This window comes from Protopterus annectens, chromosome 16.part0, assembly GCF_019279795.1.
Source record: "Protopterus annectens isolate FY-2018-M chromosome 16.part0, PAN1.0, whole genome shotgun sequence".
Taxonomy (NCBI): domain Eukaryota; kingdom Metazoa; phylum Chordata; order Ceratodontiformes; family Protopteridae; genus Protopterus; species Protopterus annectens.
In genome coordinates, this window is record NC_056750.1 from 811,478,775 (window position 1) to 811,497,106 (window position 18,332).

Genomic DNA, 18,332 nt, shown 5'->3' on the forward strand with positions numbered 1-18,332 from the left:
CAGGCTTCAGGGAATCCAAATTTACCCCTACCTGGACGACTGCCTGATACAAGCGGACAACAAAAACAAGCTAACAGAAGACTTACAAAGAGTCATTTACCTGCTGCAAGCCCTGGGATATACAGTCAATATAAAAAAGTCAAGGCTGATTCCACCCCAAAGAATAACCTTTCTGGGTGCAGAGCTGGACACATCAAAACAAATGGCATTCCTAACTGCAGAAAAGCAAGAGCAACTACCTCTCTACTTCTTGGCATTAACAAAGCAGAACCATCTAACAGCAAGAAAAGTACTGCAAGCCCTAGGCTTCATGGCATCCTGCATAATTCTGGTCCTTCATGCCAGACTGCATATGAGAAAGCTACAGTGGTACCTAAAGAATTTGTGATCTCAACACAAGCACAGCCTAGAAACCAAAATTCCAATAATCCCATGCCTGAAGCAAGAGTTCCTATGGTGGGCTCAGGCCTGTCAGTCAAACACAGGATTGCCCTTCTGCAACAATCAACCAAGCCAAACCATCACGACAGACGCCTCAGACCTCGGTTGGGGGGCCCACATGCTGGACAAGTGCATACAAGGCTTATGGACTCAAGACCAGCTGCGCCTGCACATAAATCTAAAGGAAATGCTGGAAGTAAAATTGGCAATCCAGTCATTCAGACCATTTCTCCGAGAAGGTCAGTTGATGATAAGGACAGACAACACCACAGTTATGTGGTACATCAACAAACAGGGAGGCACACATTCATACCCTCTATGCCGGCTGGCACTGGACCTATGGAATGTGGCTCTGAGCTACAACATTCAGTTACAAGCAATTTTTGTACCGGGAAAAGAAAACATTCTAGCAGACATATTAAGCAGGACTACCACGGATGCCCACGAATGGATGCTGCATCCGGACATCTTCAAAGCCATCACAAGAGAATGGGGACTACCACAAATAGACTTATTTGCATCCCCACTCAATCACCAGCTAAAGAAATTCTGCACAAGGACGTACCACCCACTTGCTTGGAAGGTGGACTCCCTATCTTTCAGTTGGGAAAACCTGACAGCATATGCATTCCCACCACTTCCTTTGATGCACAAGGTGCTATTGAAGATCAAAGAGGAACGTCCAAGGATCATTCTGATAGCTCCAGACTGGCCAAGGCAACATTGGTACCCATTACTGAGAAGCATGTCTCGGGAACAAATATGGACACTACCCCTGATCCCATTGCTGTTAACACAGAACAACTACAACATCCTGCATCCAAACCTGAAAACTCTGCAGCTGACTGCCTGGAACATTACATAAGATCAATTAACCCAAATTTATCCCAAAGGGTTAAAGACATTATCCTTGAGGCTCGTAGACCTTCAACAAGAAAGAATTATGCAGCAAAATGGAAAAGATATCTCATTTGGAGTACTGCAAAGGGAGAAGATGTGTCACTGGTAAACATAGCCAACATCCTGGAGTACTTGGCAGAGCTCTTCCATACAGGCCTGTCCTATTCTTCCATCAAGATACATGCATCAGCTATTTCAGCAGAATACAGCTTGGATCCTCCTGTCTTCTCACATCCTCTGCTCAGGCAGTTTCTGAGAGGAATTAAAAATGTAAAACCTCCTAGGAAACCACCATTGCCAGCATGGGACTTGAACTTTGTGCTAGAAAAATTGACACTTCCCCCTTTCGAACCAGCAGCAACAGCAGAATTACAATACTTATCCTGGAAGACTGCTTTCCTGCTGGCAATCACCTCAGCAAGAAGGGTTTCTGAACTACAGGCATTAATGGCAGTGCAACCCTTCCTGATCTTCCATCAAGATAGAGTGTCCATGAGAACAAATCCTACATTTATGCCTAAGGTGGTATCCAGAGTGTCTTTAAATCAGGCTATCCACCTACCTACATTCTTCCCCAACCCACAGAACAGGGAGAAAGACTGTTGCATACCTTGGATGTACATAGACAATTACGCTACTACCTGGACAGGACCAAGTCCAATAGAAAAACTGACCAGCTTCTGGTAGCATATGCAACAGGAAAGGAAGGAAAACCAATTTCAAAACAGACAATCTCCAAGTGGATAGGAAATTGCATTAGATTTTGTTACTCCTACCATGGAAAGAAAACTCCAGAGAACATCAGGCCTCACTCCACAAGGGCTACAGCCACTACCACAGCTTTCTTACGAGGAGTGGCTACCAAGGACATTATAGAGGCTGCTACTTGGACCTCCGTGCATGCATTTGCCAAGCATTATAATTTACCTTTATACTCTAGATCCCGAGCAGGTTTTGCCACTGCTGTTTTGCAAGGGATCCTAACTACACCATAATCTCTTTTTTCCTCCTCCCCTAGTTTGGCTATGGTATTCTACCCATTTGTAAGGACTGCAGATGCATCCTTGAAGGACATAGTACAGTTTTGTACCTACCATAAATGTAGATGTCCGATAGGAATGCATCTGCAGTCAGGATTACCCGCCCGCCTTCCCCTCTGTGGTACTCCTAGGGTATTTGCCATCTTTTAGCTAGCTTGGGGGGGATCTATTATGGTGTATTTGTTTGTATATATGTACATACATGCTTATTTTATGTGTTTGCTCTCTACTATTTGGAAACATTGGCATTTATCCAAATTTAGCCATCCAAGAGGGCACCTGACATCTGGGGCAAGAAACACTGAGGAAAATGGCGTCGGCTGATGCCTTTATACCCGAAGAACTGCAGCTATGACGTCGGGTGAAGTGCGACACCAGCCGAAGCCAGACCCAGACTTTGGAATCCGGCCGACCGAAGGGCTGCCTGACGACAGGACAACCCATTTGTAAGGACTGCAGATGCATTCCTATCGGACATCTACATTTATGGTAGGTACAAAACTGTACTTTCTTTCACAAGATATTACGACCTGGATATGGTCCCTAGGTTGTAGTCTTCCTTTGGGGCCACAGTCATGTGGGGAATCTTTTCATGATGCCCCCTAGGAGGGTCAGCTGGGTACTCTGTACTCTGAGCTAGTGGCTGAAAAGGAGGCGCCAGACTATGTTAGATTTGAAGGTTATATATTTATACCTAGAGCAGGTCTGCATGGCCATGGTGCATCATTCTCAATATCCGCACCCGTCCACCATCATACGACCTATGGAGGGGGGGGGGGTCTCTTTACGATACTGTTATTGGATGTCTTATAAGAGTCTTTGTTACATACTCTAGTTACAAGCAACTTGTACCAGATGTGAAAAAACTGGTGGCAGACAAACATTAGACATAGAGGAAGGTGATAAAGCTTGAGAAAGTTTTATTGGTGAAGCAGAGCGGAAGCTGGCAATTCAGTCCTAGTGGCTGAGGAATGCGAATCAGGACCGTGCAAATTTTTGTTGTGATAAGTGCATAACTTTCAATTTGTCACTGTGCTTCAGCGTGATTTGCTCTTGCATGCATTTTTACAGCGAAGAGAGCACATATATCTAGCCTTATATGACATGTGCACTTGTTTTTTTTTCCTTAGTGTGTAACTTTGTACACCTAGAGGGATTGGTTTAATTGTTAGTAACTAGCAGATTTAAATTTCTTATAGCCCCCCCCCCCCCCAACACAAGCAAGGGATATAGGCACACTTTTTGGGGTGCTTGTTGCTAATAAATCTCTCTTTCTTTTTTCCCCATTTCCCTCACTGCCTGTCAACCATCTGCCCTCCTGCAGTTAGTCAGCCCACTTGTTTCTCCATGCATGACACAGGAGCCAGTTGTAAGAGGGAGTCATCCTGGGAGCTATCAGGGCTTTTGCTGTTTTAGCTCTGACTTTAGCCCAGGAAGTTGATGTGTGCACTCACATAAACAGGGCCTGCTATGCCTATACCTTTGGAGTGTGAATGTTCCCCTACATACATACCCTAAGAATATAGCTCATCAGAGCCAAGTGTATGTCCCCAGCTCTTATGCTGCATGCTTTACAGCTCTTGTCTAGTGGGCTAGACCACCTCCCTTTCACAAATGTGAGCTGACATCATCTCACTCTCCCTTGCCTGGCTCCGCCAAAACCTGAGCTTCCAACTGATCTTTGATTATCTAGGTTGTAGTTAGAGCTTAATTACTGTACACCATGAAGCTGGGCTAATAAGTCATTTTTCTCTGGTAATGTAAGGCTGTGACGTTCTTTATTTATGCCACAGACCCAGTGCCCAACCAAAGTTAACTGAATAAGTTAAGTGACTTGGTGTCTGAAAATTATTGAGTGAAAAAGAGAAAAGAACCTCACTGGTAATCCCAACATTTCAGTGAACTCATATTGTAACAGAGATAAAGAACCGTAAGTGGGAGCTTTATTTATTTATTTATTTTTATTTTACATTTGTTTACCAGCGAGGTCCAACTGGACAGAGCTGTCCATTTTCTGTGGAGGCCCGAGGAGAAAAGCTCCAAAACAATTGCTAACATACTATACATAAGACATTTACATGGGCATTGTGGTTTACACATTCACTTATAAAAATACAGCAGATAATACCATATGATTGCATAAGATATTTAGCGATTTAGACATACAATTAAAAGTATAGCAGGTAGTAACATATGATGGTCGTTCATACAGTATGTTTAGTAAAGATAATCTTGAAGATGTACTGAAGATAAGGCAAGAAAGGAAAACTAAAAAAGGAAGAGAATATAGACAAGTTCATATGAGGTGCATTGACATTTTAAGGTAAAGCTTTTCAACTTAGTCTGTGGGAGAATTAATGGGTACAGATGGGACAGTGGGGGGTAGGCGGCATTGAGTTGGTAAGTAACGTGTGATAATACATAGTGCATCTCTGGGAGTTTTAAAGAGGAGGTTGGATAGTGGGTAGGGGAAGGAGTTAGAATATGTCATGTATGTTAATATGTGTCTTTAGAAAAGGGTAGGAGTAAATTGCACAGAAAAATGGAAATTGTGGGAACAATACATGTAGAAAATGTTTTGGAGGAGGGGTGAGGTTTAAGTGAAGCCAGGAATTGATTAATTTATATAATGTTTATATTATACATTACATACATTATTATATGTTCTATAATATTTGTAAATGTGAACTCATTAATGTGGTTTGATTACTTTTATATAAGTGTAAGTTTGCCTGAGTCAGAAGTGATAATATAATCATCTTCTTCTTTCAGCTTTTCCCGGTTAGGGGTCACCACAGCAGATCACCTGTCGCTCATGAATGGCAGTGGAGTTTTACGGTGTCAGATTGCCAGCCTGACACCCAACCTTCCACAGAAGGGACACACGCGCACGCAATCACGCCTAGGGCCAGTTTAGAGTGTCCAATCCACCTACAGCATGTCTTTGGGATGTGGGAGGAAACCGGAGCACCTGGAGGAAACCCACATGACCACAGGGAGGACATGCAGACCCCGCACAGAAGGCACCCCAGCCGAGGATCATACCAGAGAACCTCTTGCTGTGAGGCAGCAACACTAACCACTGCACCACCGTGGCCACCCAGAAGTGATAATATAAAAAAAGGTGTTAAAAAACATTTGAGTGAACTCTTGTTTTCTATACCCTCTTTGCCTTATTTTGAAGTCAGTTCTTTACCCATACAACTGAAAACAAGGAGTAGTCAGTATAATGCAAACCTTATTTATTAAAATCAGGAAAAAAGATCAGATCTGTATGCTTCCAATATTTAATGTAAGTTTTTGTGTGTTAAATAAACGTTTTCCAAAATAAGTGGCCAAAATGTTCCATTTTTCAAGTGGTGTCATTTTGAAAATGAAAGGCAGTGATCCCAGGGTTAGGTCAAGCAGAGTCATTTAAAGAATGACATGATATAGTTACTTTGTCTGAGGAAGTGCTGGTCAGTATATGAAGTACTTACATTAAATATATGAAGTATATAGCCTTGCTTGTGCTGTAGAGGGATGGAAACATGTGACCCAGGAGACTAGTCTCAAGTAGTTGTTCCAGCACTGGAAGACCAAGCAGAGAGGTAGAGGTGTAAGGGCATGGCCCAGTTGCCTCTCCTGGGGGAGGAGAGGGTTGTAGGCACTCATGGAGTACATAAGGAATTACACTTTTCGTGATGAAGACCAGGGGAATCACTTCCCATGCTTCAAGGTTGTGGGCAGTGCTGCTTGCCAGCAATGCCCCATGCAGAGGTAAGGGTTGACCAATGTGCTCAGCTCATTGCACATCTCCCCCTTGGGTAGTCAAGCATACACAGGGATATGCAGGGATGCACAGTCTTAAGCAGAAAAAGCTCAATTCACCCTGATGTCTGCCTTAGTGATGGCACCTGTTTTCTGACTCTCACCTTCAGTGATGTGAGAGTGAGTGGGTTGATTGAATATGAGTATGCTGATGGTCTGCAGGCAGAAGAGCAAAGAGTGTGTATAAAAATATGATCTGATGTCAGTTTGCACATAATCCTTGACTGTGGGCTAGGTTCCGAGCCTTGGAACTGACTCGGCCGTTTATTTCAGCTCACGCCTTCCAAACTCTCAAGCTAGGTTTTACCCATAATGGGCATCTCAAAATTAGCTCAGATCTTGTTTGCTGCTTTGGGTGTCAGACACATACGACCACTCAAGCTTTGGCTTATAATTAAAGTAAGTTTTTTCTTTAAAAATATTATTTTTTCTCTTTTTATAAATCTCCCTTCAGTTTCTAGTGTCTTTTTTCTCTACCCAATACTCTTGATGTTCTTCGTGTTTCACTGTTGCAGTCATTACATTTGGGTAATCTGCTTGCAGGTTGCCCTCAGTCGGCCTGATTAACAAAGTCTTGGCTCCTGCATCGGTTGCTGTCCTTTCTTCCATGATGTCAGGTTGTCAGGGGTATAAAACATGCAGCCGACGCCATTACATCAGTCTTTCTTACCGTGTGGTGCCCGAAGCAGAAGCAGTTCGCAAGTGCCGGTCGGCCGACTCCTGAAATTTTCATTTTTGAGTTTCAGAGCCGAAGTCCAACTAAAAGCTAAGTACCCCGTTGGGGAAACTTTTTCTTGCTCCTTCCTGATGTCAGTAAAAGTTAATAATTGCATTACTTCTGGAAAGTAAATACCTCAAAGATTTTCATTCATACTGTATTCCTTGCCTAGGCCCTGACCACGATGTACCTCGTTGTCAGTTTTGTGCTTTATTTAATCAGCGCACTATCCATCGTCAGTATTTTTTTGCCTCTAAATATTTTGGTTCTCAGTTTAATTATCCAGAAATATTGTCGGTTAGCCGTCTGACTACCAGAATACCGAAAAAACGCAAAGATAAAGACAGAGACAGGCCGCCGAGGTCCAAAACTACCGACGACGCTTCTCCTAAGCCAGTCGCTAGTTCGCCGATACTCAGTGAGGCGCTTTTGCAGCCCCTGATAGCCGCTACTTCTGATTCGCAGGCCTCTACTGAGACTCATTCGGAGTCCAGTATGCCGCGAGACACTTCAGCTATGGAGCCTGTGGATGTCTCTACCTTGGATGGGTCCGGAGCCGCTGGCTTCTGAGGGTGTATTCAGGCCTACGGACTTGCATATTAAATCGACGCCTCCTTCTTTAATAAGGCCTAAATCTCGATCCATATCTAAAAAACCGACGCCCAGGCCACATACTCAGGCCTCTATGCCTAAGCAAAATATGATAAAAATGGCTGAAGATCTAATAACTCTAATCAGGGGAAGTCAACCCCCACCCTCTAAGAGGCCTAGGGCTGAGCTTGATTATGATTCTTCTAATCAGGATTCTGTTTTTTTCTGACTCTTCTGATGACCTGGATTTATCCTTACCTACATATGAGGATTCTGATGCAGAGGACTCTATTCCCTCTGCTTCCCCTCCTGAGGATTTCTCTTTTGGGGAAACCTTACATACTCTGAGGGAGCATTTTCACTGGGAAAGCCAGGAATTTTCTGATTCAAAAAAGAGGCTTAGGGATTTCCTTCTCCTACCTCAGCATAGGCCTTTGGCTATTCCTCCTGTACTAGACATTGTTGTTGCTTTCTCGGAATCCAGTTTGGCCCCTGATTCCCTGCCTCCTGGTCCCAGTAAATCAGACAGATACTACAGGGTCCCTGAGTCCCATAAGTTCCTTTTCAAAAATTCTGTTGCAGATCCTGAGACTATTTCACAGGGGCCCAAGGGCATTAAGGCTTCGACTGCTAAAAATCCTACCCCTTCTGATAGAAACTCCAAGGCACTGGATAGATGGGGTAAAAAGGTTTATACTTCAGCAACCTTGGCAGTTAGAGCTTTAAACTGCCAATTTCAAGTTAAAATATCAGCAACATGTTATTGGACTTCTTAAACAGAAAATTATGCTGATTCCTGACTGTGTGGAAAATAAAGACTTACAGGATTTAATGTATTCTGCTGAACAAGTTAGAAAACATACTTTGCAATGTGGTTTTGATTCTTTAGATGCCTCTTGCAGGGCTGCTGTTACTGGGTCTGTGCTTAGAAGTCATGCTTGGCTTAAGGAGCAATATTTGCCTGATCATGTTAAAGCTAAATTGTTGGATGCTACTTTAAATCAGGACTGCCTGTTTGGCAACAAGGCTGAAGAAGTTCTTAAAAAGATGGAAGATAAAGCTAAATCTATACAAACTGTTCAATATTTTTTACAAGTTCAGCCTCCTAGATTTAGTAGACACTGGCCTTCTAAGAATTGGTCCTTTCCAGCCCCTTCCAGGTCTTTTCAAGCCAAACCCAGACACAGCAAAAACCTCAGGTTTCAGTCCCAGGGGACACACAGAACTAAGCAGTGGGGGGCCTCCACTTCCAAATCTGGGAGTAATAAGACTCCCCCTATGGGAAACTGTCTCAATGACTTCCTTTTAAAATTTCCAAGCACTTATCAACTGACTGCCCCATTTGGGGGGAAAGATTGCTCTTCATGCAAAGAACTGGGAACTCATCACCCAAGACAAATGGGTTTTAAATATAGTGTCCCAGGGATACAGATTTCACTTCCACACGTTGCCAACAGCAAGCGGGTGGCCAGACCTACCCCCAAATCAGTGGGCAGAGGCCCAAAAACAAGTACTTTCTCTCTTAAGCATGGGGGCTATTCAACTGGCACCAGAAGAGGAAAAGGGACAAGGTTTCTACTCGAGACTTTTCCTGGTACCCAGAAAAGACAATTCATGGCGTCCTACCCTGGACCTGTCTACTCTAAACACCTTTCTGGAGATTCCAAAATTCAAGATGCTGACTCTTAACAAATTACTTCCTATGCTAGGCAAAGACGCCTGGTTGGCAACACTAGATCTAAAAGAAGCATATCTGCACATCCCAGTCAGGGAATCTTGCAGAAAATACGTACGCTTCAAAGTAGGCTACACGCACTATCAGTTCTCTGCACTGCCCTTTGGCTTATCTACTGCGCCCAGGGTTTTCACAAAGTGCCTAGCTCCAGTGATTGCATTTTGCAGGCAAAGAAGTATTCAAATATACCCATATCTGGATGATTGTCTTATTCAGGCAGAAAGCCAGGACATACTTTTGAATTAACTGGCATTTGTAAAAAGGGTTCTAACTTGTCTGGGGTGCACCATAAACAAAAATAAATCACAACTGGTACCCTGTCAACAAATTACATTCCTGGGAGCAAGCTTGAATACAACTTCCCAGATAGATTACCTCATGCCAGAAAAGCAAACTCATTTGACAACCTACTTCAAACAAGTGGCCACAAAAACCCTGCTATCTGCAAGACAGATACTGCAAGCTTTGGGGTTCATGGCCTCCTGCATTCTTCTAATTCCATATGCAAGACTGCATATGAGGAAACTACAGTTGTATCTAAAAAGCCTATGGAATCAACATGAAGATTGCTCTTCATGCAGAAGTGGGAACTCATCACCCAAGACAAATGGGTTTTAAATATAGTGTCCCAGGGATACAGATTTCACTTCTACACGTTGCCAACACCAAGCGGGTGGCCGGACCTACCCCCAAATCAGTGGGCAGGGGCCCAAAAACAAGTACTTTCTCTCTTAAGCATGGGGGCTATTCAACTGGTACCAGAAGAGGAAAAGGGACAAGGTTTCTACTCGAGACTTTTCCTGGTACCCAGAAAAGACAATTCATGGCATCTGACCCTGGACCTGTCTACTCTAAACCTTTCTGGAGATTCCAAAATTCAAGATGCTTACTCTTCACCAGTTACTTCCTATGCCAGGCAAAGACGCCTGGTTGGCAACACTAGATCTAAAAGAAGCATATCTGCACATCTCAATCACGGAATCTTGCAGAAAATACCTACGCTTCAAAGTAGGCTACACGCACTATCAGTTCTCTGCACTGCCCTTTGGCTTATCTACTGCGCCCAGGGTTTTCACAAAATGCCTAGCTCCAGTGATTGCATTTTGCAGGCAAAGAAGTATTCAAATATACCCATATCTGGACGATTGTCTAATTCAGGCAGAAAGCCAGGACATACTTTTGAATCAACTGGCATTTGTAAAAAGGGTTCTAACTTGTCTGGGGTACACCATAAACAAAAAGAAATCACAACTGGTACCCTGTCAACAAATTACATTCCAGGGAGCAAGCTTGAATACAACTTCCCAGATAGCTTACCTCATGCCAGAAAAGCAAACTCATTTGACAACCTACTTCAAACAAGTGGCCACAAAAACCCTGCTATCTGCAAGACAGATACTGCAAGCCTTGGGGTTCATGGCCTCCTGCATTCTTCTAATTCCATATGCAAGACTACATATGAGGAAACTACAGTTGTATCTAAAAAGCCTATGGAATCAACATTCTTACAGCCTAGAAACAATGATTCCTATCATACCTTGCCTACACCTAGAGATCCTTTGGTGGGCAGAGGCCTGCCACCAAAACAAGGGACTTCCTTTCACACTACCCCCTGCCGCCCATACCCTAACAAGAGATGCATCAGACTGTGCATGGGGGGGCTCACCTGGCAGGGAAGTGCATTCAGGGCAAATGGACCTGCATATCAATCAAAAAGAAATGTTAGCTGTACAGAATGCTCTGACAGCCTTCAAGGACTACATTCTTCCAGGACAACTAATGGTAAAGACAGACAACACCACGGTTATGTGGTACATAAACAAGCAGGGGGGTACACATTCTTACCCCCTCTGCAGACTAGCCATGGCATTGTGGAATGCAGCCTTGAGCTACCAAGTGCACCTACAAGTTCAATTCCTGCCAGGAAAGTTAAATACGCTGGTAGACGGACTAAGCAGAAACTTTATGGACCCACACGAGTGGAAACTGGAACCAAGGATTTTCAGCATGTTGACAAGTTTAAAGGGGGAGCCCGGATATTGACCTGTTTGCCTCCCCCAGAACTACCAATTGGACAAATTTTGCACAAGGACTCCCCACAAACAAGCCTGGAAAGTGGATGCTCTGGCCTTCCCCCCGCTGCCTCTGCTCTCCAAAGTACTACTAAAAGTCAAACAGGACACACCAAGGATGATTTTGATTGCTCCAGACTGGCCGCACCAACACTGGTACCCCCTCCTGCGCAGTGTGTCACGGTTATCTCCATGGCACCTGCCTCAGACTCCTTCCTTGCTGTCGCAGCAGGAGAACCAGATTCTGCACCCTCAGCTTCCAACACTGAACCTTACAGCCTGGCTAATTACTTAAATTCTAACTTACCATCCCTTAGCAAACATGTGATGGATGTCATCTTAGATGCAAGGAGGCCTAGTACTGGAAAATCTTATGCTGAAAATGGAAAAGATTCTGTGCCTGGAACCAATCTAAAGGGATGAGCACAGCAGCACCCAATTTACCTCAGAATTTACAATACTTAACTGAGATGCTTCACAAGGGCTTGTATTTTTCCTCCATTAAAATCCACGCCTCAGCCATTTCAGCTCATTATAACACAGAAACTCCCCTCTTCTCTCATCCACTGCTCAAGCAGTACCTCAGAGGGGCCAAAAATATGAGACCACCCAGGAGAGCTCCAACCCCAGCCTGGGACCTTAACTTTGTATTGGAGAAACTCACTCTCCCTCCTTTCGAGCCAGCTGCTACTGCAGACCTAAAATTTCTTTCTTGGAAAACAGCTTTCTTTTTAGCAATCACTTCAGCTAGAAGGGTGTCTGAATTACAGGCCCTTATGGCAGTGGAGCCTTTCATCATCTTTCATGCGGACAGGGTATCACTCAGGACCAATCTATCCTTCATGCCCAAGGTGGTATCCAGTGTAGCTCTAAAGCAGTCCATTCATTTGCCAACGTTCTTTCCCAATCCACAGAACAAAGGGGAATGGATTCTGCATTCCTTGGATGTGCACAGACTACTTAGATTCTACTTGGACAGGACTAAACCTCAAAGAAAATCTGAACAACTTCTGATAGCATTTGCTGCAGGGCAGAGGGGAAGGCTATTTCAAAACAAACCATTTCTAAATGGATAAGCCATTGCATTAATTTCTGCTACAAACAGCATGGAAAAACCTATCCCCCAGGGGATCAGACCTCACTCCACCAGGGCGGCATCTACTTCTACAGCCTTTCTCAGAGGCGTTCCTACCAGGGACATCCTAGAAGCTGCTACCTGGAGTTCTGTACATGCTTTCACCAAGCATTACCATTTGCCAATTTTCTCTAAATCCAGAGCTGGCTTTGCCACTGCAATCTTGCAGGGCCTTGTAGCTGCTCCTAATGCTATCTAAACTCCTCCTCCCAAATGTATTGACTGCAACAGTGAAACATGAAGAACATAGTACAGTTGTGTACACTTACCATAAATTTAGATGTTCGAGTGTATTCACTGTTGCAGTCCTGGTTACCTTCCCTCCTTCCCCATAACTTCTTTTGGCTATACCTCTACTTTCCTTTACTATGCTTAAAAGCCTTTTTGATGTATTTGCTGTTTTGTTGGAGGTATAACTTTGTGTTTTTATGTTTAATCGCTTCCCATTAGAGGGGCACCTGACATCTGGGGCAAGAAAAACTGATGTAATGGCGTCGGCTGCATGTTTTATACCCCTGACGACCTGACATCATGGAAGAAGGGACAGCAACTGACGCAGGACCTAAGACTTTGTTAATCAGGCCGACTGAGGGCAACCTGCAAGCAGATTACCCAAATGTAATGACTGCAACAGTGAATACACTTGAACATCGACATTTATGGTAGGTGTACACAACTGCACTTTATCTTAGTAGCATGTGTGTGTGTGTGTGTGTGTGTGTGTGTGTATGTGTCTCTCGCTCTTCTTTCACTACTGTTGGTAGTTCTTTCCTCAGTACCATTGTTGATACTTCAGGTGTTCTCTTAAATACCTTCGTTGGTATTTCCTTTCCTTTTCTCTGTTATAAAAAAAAAAAAAAGAAAGAAAGAAAAAAAACATTCACTGTACTTCTTTTCCAGTGAGTGTGTGTGTGTGTCTGTCTGTGTGTGCGTGTGTGTGTGTTTTCATTATGGCTGATAAATCTGAATCCCCAGGCAAGTCATCTAAAGGCACCTCGGGGTTTAAAAGGTGCCAAAAATATATGAGAGAAAAATGCCCCCAACACGGGCATGTGTGATGTGTTTATTGCCTAAGTAAAGTTCGCTTGCAGGAGGAATGTTTCATATGCCATGGTTTCTCCACTAGGACATTCACCGAATGAAGACATAAACTTATTCTTAAAGGACTGCTAAAAGGTGACTTTGAAGAGGCCATTTCTGGGTCCAAAATGGAAGCCAGTTCTTCTTCATTATCATCTTCTTTTTCCAAGAAGCGACCTTTCTCGGTTCCTAGCACTTCGGAACCACATAAAAAGGTTTCTGAGCAAACTTCGGTGTCAAAGAGTTCCTCAACACCGAATGGCAAAAAAGATTCTGCACCTACAAAGACTTCAGAGCTGACTTCAACTGCCTCGGCACCAGGAGACTCGGTACCAGAATAGTCCGAGGTTATTTTTGTTCCAAGATCCAGATATTCTCCTTCTATAGATCTGTCCAAGGGTAGACCACCAAGCCCCTTTGCCGATCTGAGACCCCCTAGATCTCCTTCAACTTCTTCACTTTGATCCACAAAGAGTCTCTCTGAATCGGACATTATGAGACTGGTAGATCAGCTCCTGATGGCGAGGGGATTGTCTTCGGTTCCTAGACAAGCCGGCACTGGGACCAACCCTATTACAACACCTTCTCTTCTTCCTCTTCCAACTTCTGTTGAGTCATTGGAGCCCATGGTTCTGAAATTCCCAGCTTTGACTGTCTCGGTTCAGGTAGCAAGCTCTTCAGAAATGAGGGTTGCCTTGAGCTCCTCTGGTCTTTCGGCACTGTAGGCCTCCTGGGGTCAAGACTCACTGGCTGGTTCTGAGGTGCATGGATCGACTTCATTAATTTCATAGCCTTCCATGACCCTCAGCGCTTCTGTTTTCGTTGGATCGACCAAGGCTTGAGTTTTGGGGGTCGCCTCCTGGGTGCGGGGTGGGACCTCGGTTCCGAAGGAGTCTTTTTTTGTTCTGGGCTCCCATCCATTTACGGGGGGGGGGTGCCCTTCTGAATCATGGAGAAGGCCTTGTCCATTGGAGACTCACAGTCTCTGCCATCTCTGTCGGGCCAGACATCTCCTCAACCAGAACTTCCATCAGTCTCTTCCTCGGGACAGAGGGCACAAAAGCCCCAGGAAAGACCCTCTTTGGTATTTTCCGCTTCGGACACTTCTCCAGAACATCCCCCCGAGGAAGTACCTATGAAAAAAAGTGCAAGAGGAAGCACTTAGACTCCCTGGAGGAGTCCTTCACCGAAGATACCAACTTTGATGAAGTGGAAGGTTCCCCCAGATCATCCCCTGATGGTTCATTCAGGGACATTCTAAAGTTTCTGTAGAAGAGGGGTGGCTGTTCTTCCCTCCAACCTTCTTCGGAGGAGTCGTTATACCTGGAGGCTTTTTGTGCCCATTCCTCTACCTCTTGGATCTCTCTGCCCACTGATGACCTTATTAAACTGATCACTGAGCGGGCATGGAAGATGCCCATCGAACCGACCCCCAAGAAAGCTGTTGGGATCCTTTCCACCCCCCAAAGAAGAGCAACATTGGTCCAAAGGCATACCCGTGGACATCATGGTGATAGCAGCAGCCACTAAGAAAGAAGTTACTGAGGAAAGTCCAACTATCTATCCTCCTAACAAGGAGTCTAGGGCTATGGATAGGTTTAGGAAGCGCATTTATGCTTCATCAACCTTTGCTTGAACTACATGGCGCACTTTACAAGGCTACAGAGGGATCTAAACAAAGAACTTTCAGATACCCTCTCAGGAACAGTAGCTGAAGAGGTATGGGACAAAGTTGCTTCTCAGTTCACCACTCTTGAAGCAATTTCTAACTCGTCCATGAGGTTGATTACCCATACAGCTGAAAGGACGGCAACAGCAGCAGGTTCAGGCATAACCATTAGAAGGCACTCCTGGATGCGCTAATGTGACTTTCGGAGCCATTTAAAGCATCATTCGTCAACACTTTGTTTGACGGATCATCCCTTTTTGGTTCTAAGGTTAAAGACACTCTGGCCAGATGTGAGGAAGACTCTTTCTGCCGTAGGTGTACGTTTCTCCACTCCTCAACGGCCCTACTCTAGGAACCAGTAATGTGGGAGACTTTGGTTTAAAAAATCCCAAGGGCCTTTCTAGGATTCACATGGCAAAGACTTTCCCCAGGGCAGAGGAGGAAGTATTGGAAGACGCCGCCCTAGAGGTAAAAGTGGCCCGCAGAACCAGGGGTGCAGAGATTCCTTTTGTAGTACTTCCTACCAGCCCTTCTGAATGGAGGCCCGATTGCCTTCCTCTGGAGGCAGTTGAGGGAATGTTATCCCTGAACCAACCCACCTGGCAACTGATAACTTATAACTTTGGACAAATGGGTGCAGAGAATCAGATCTAAAGGTTACAATATTCCACTTTCTATAAGTCCCAAACCCCAAAATAGTCTCCCGGATGTTCCACTCAGTCACAGGGAAGCAGCAGCAGAAATTAAAAAACTGCTCGACAAAAGAGTCATCCAAAAAGTCCCACTGGACCAAATAAGATCCGTGTTTTACTCAAGGTTCTTTTTAGTGCCCAAAAAATCAGAGAACTGGAGACCCATTTTGGATTTCAGCCAGTTCAACAAGGCAGTTCAGAAAACCAAATTTCGGATGGTCACAGTACAGTCTGTACTTCTGTTTATGGAAAAGGATGATTGGATGTGCTCTATAGACCTTCAGGATGTGTTTTACCACATAAAAATGGACAAATGCTCTAGGAGGTTCCTACGTTTCTGGCTGTGTCAGTCCTTTCCAATTCAGAGCATTGCCCTTTGGACTCACCTCAGCCCCCATAGTGTTCACCAAGTGCATGGCGGTGGTAGCAGCTCATCTCATACTGCAAGGATTTCAAGTTTTTCCATACCTCGAAGACTGGCTCCTCACTGCTACCACCAGGCATTAGATAGAACGGGCAAGAGATTACACTCTGCATCTTTGTGCATCTTCAGGCATCACAATAAATTACGAAAAGTCAAATTTACAACCCTCACAACAACTAGATTTTATCTGAGCCCTGTTGGGCACAGTTGCAGGAATTGCTTCACTCCCACTGGAAAGGCTACAGAGGATCAGATCTCAGGTCAGCCAAATTATCCAAAGCAAAAGTATTCCAGTCAGATTAGTCCTACAAGCATTAGGCTCGATGGCAGCTTCATTCACTATTATTCCCTTAGCAAGATATCACATGTGAATCTTACAATGGTTGATATCCTCTCAGTGGTCTTTGATAGATCAGCCAATGTCTCACCACATCTTGTTTACCAGTCGCTGCAAACAGGATCTTTCGTGGTGGCTCCACTACAATGAGATTCTTTCGGGCTGACCATTCATCCTTCCGCAACCCCAAGCCATAGTGACCACGGACACTTCCCTGATAGGGTGGAGGGAGCATTATCTGGGAAGGATAGTCCAAGGCACGTGGTCCCAACTGGAGACCAAATTGCACATCACTATTACAGAGATGAGGGCAATGCTGTTAGCATTGCAAGCATTTCATGAAGTCCTTCTTCTAGGAACAGTAGCAATTCAGACGGACAACATGTCGTTAGTCTGGTATATTGACAAATGGGAACCAAATCTTACCCAGTGTGTCGAGAAGACCTCAGAGTTTGGCAATGGGCAATTTCTTCCAACTGCTTTCTCACAGCAACGCACATTCCAGGAAGCTTCAACATGATAGTGGACTAACTGAGCAGAACCATTCTCATGCCTCACAAGTGATCTCTCAATCCTGTGGTAGCGAAAGAAATTTTTTGTCACTGGGGTCAACCTTGCTGTGATCTTTTTGTGCCCCCTCTAAAAAACAAGTGCAGAAATTACTTTTCCCTAGTCCCCCTTCTGGGGAGTCACCCAGAGACACTCTTCTCCATGATTACCCCCCCCCCAGTCTTCTCTCTGCCTTTCCCCCAACTTCTTTGATATCCCATTTTCTAAAAAAAGCCAAGAGGTCGGAGAACTCAGTAATCCTCATTGCCTGCTTTTGACCTAAACAAGTTTGGTTTCCCTTTTTTTGACCTCATCTTCTTCGGAAACCATGGATACTGGACCCAGCACCAGATCTGCTGTCTCATCCAGAGGCCATAGTTCATCCAAACCTCCATCATCTCAATCTGACGGTGTGGCTTCTCCAATTCCCATGATTGCCAGGCATCCTTCTCTTTCCTGTCCTGTCCATCAAATCATTGTGGCCCATCAGAAACCTTCAGCTAGGAAACTGTATCAAAGTAAATGGGGAAAATTTGCAAACTGGGCCCTTATGAATGAACTTGATCCTTATACAACCCCTGTTCATAAAGGTTTTGGATTTTTTAGCTAACCTCTATCAGTCTGGTTCTTCAGCCTCAACAATTAAAGTCCATCTAGTGGCAATCTTGAACTTCCATATGCGGTTTGATGGATCATCCCTTATGTCACACAAACTTTGTAAAGTATTTTTAAAGAGAGTTCTAATGTTAAGACCTCCATGTAAGGAACCCATTCCTGCTTGGGATCTAACACTAGTTATTCAGTCCCTTACTTTGTCTCCATTTGAATCATCAGCTACCTGTGACTTAAAGTTTCTGACTTGGAAAACTTTAGATGTGAAGTTGTTCAGTCTCGCCATTCATTAACTGATGGGTTCGGAGCTGATCCCTCGGCTTCGGTACGGCCACATGCAAAGCTCGAGGTCTTCCAGTAGCACGAGGCCAAGCCCCCTATCCCATGATGCACTGTGAATTACCTCAGATCTAGTTTGCTGGGGCATCTGATCGGAGCTTCCATTGAAAGCTCGTGCCAGTAACTTAAAAAATGTCTCTGTTTAGTATCTTTTTATATATAGCATTACTAATATTTTGCATAGGTAG

General features: G+C 44.4%; 1 protein-coding gene across 1 annotated transcript in view; it reads left to right on the forward strand.

Moving 5' to 3' along the window:
- BSPRY (B-box and SPRY domain containing) overlaps positions 1-18,332 on the forward strand; it is a 634,270-nt gene that overhangs the window by 302,678 nt on the left and 313,260 nt on the right. The gene's annotated exons all lie outside the window — the stretch shown is intronic.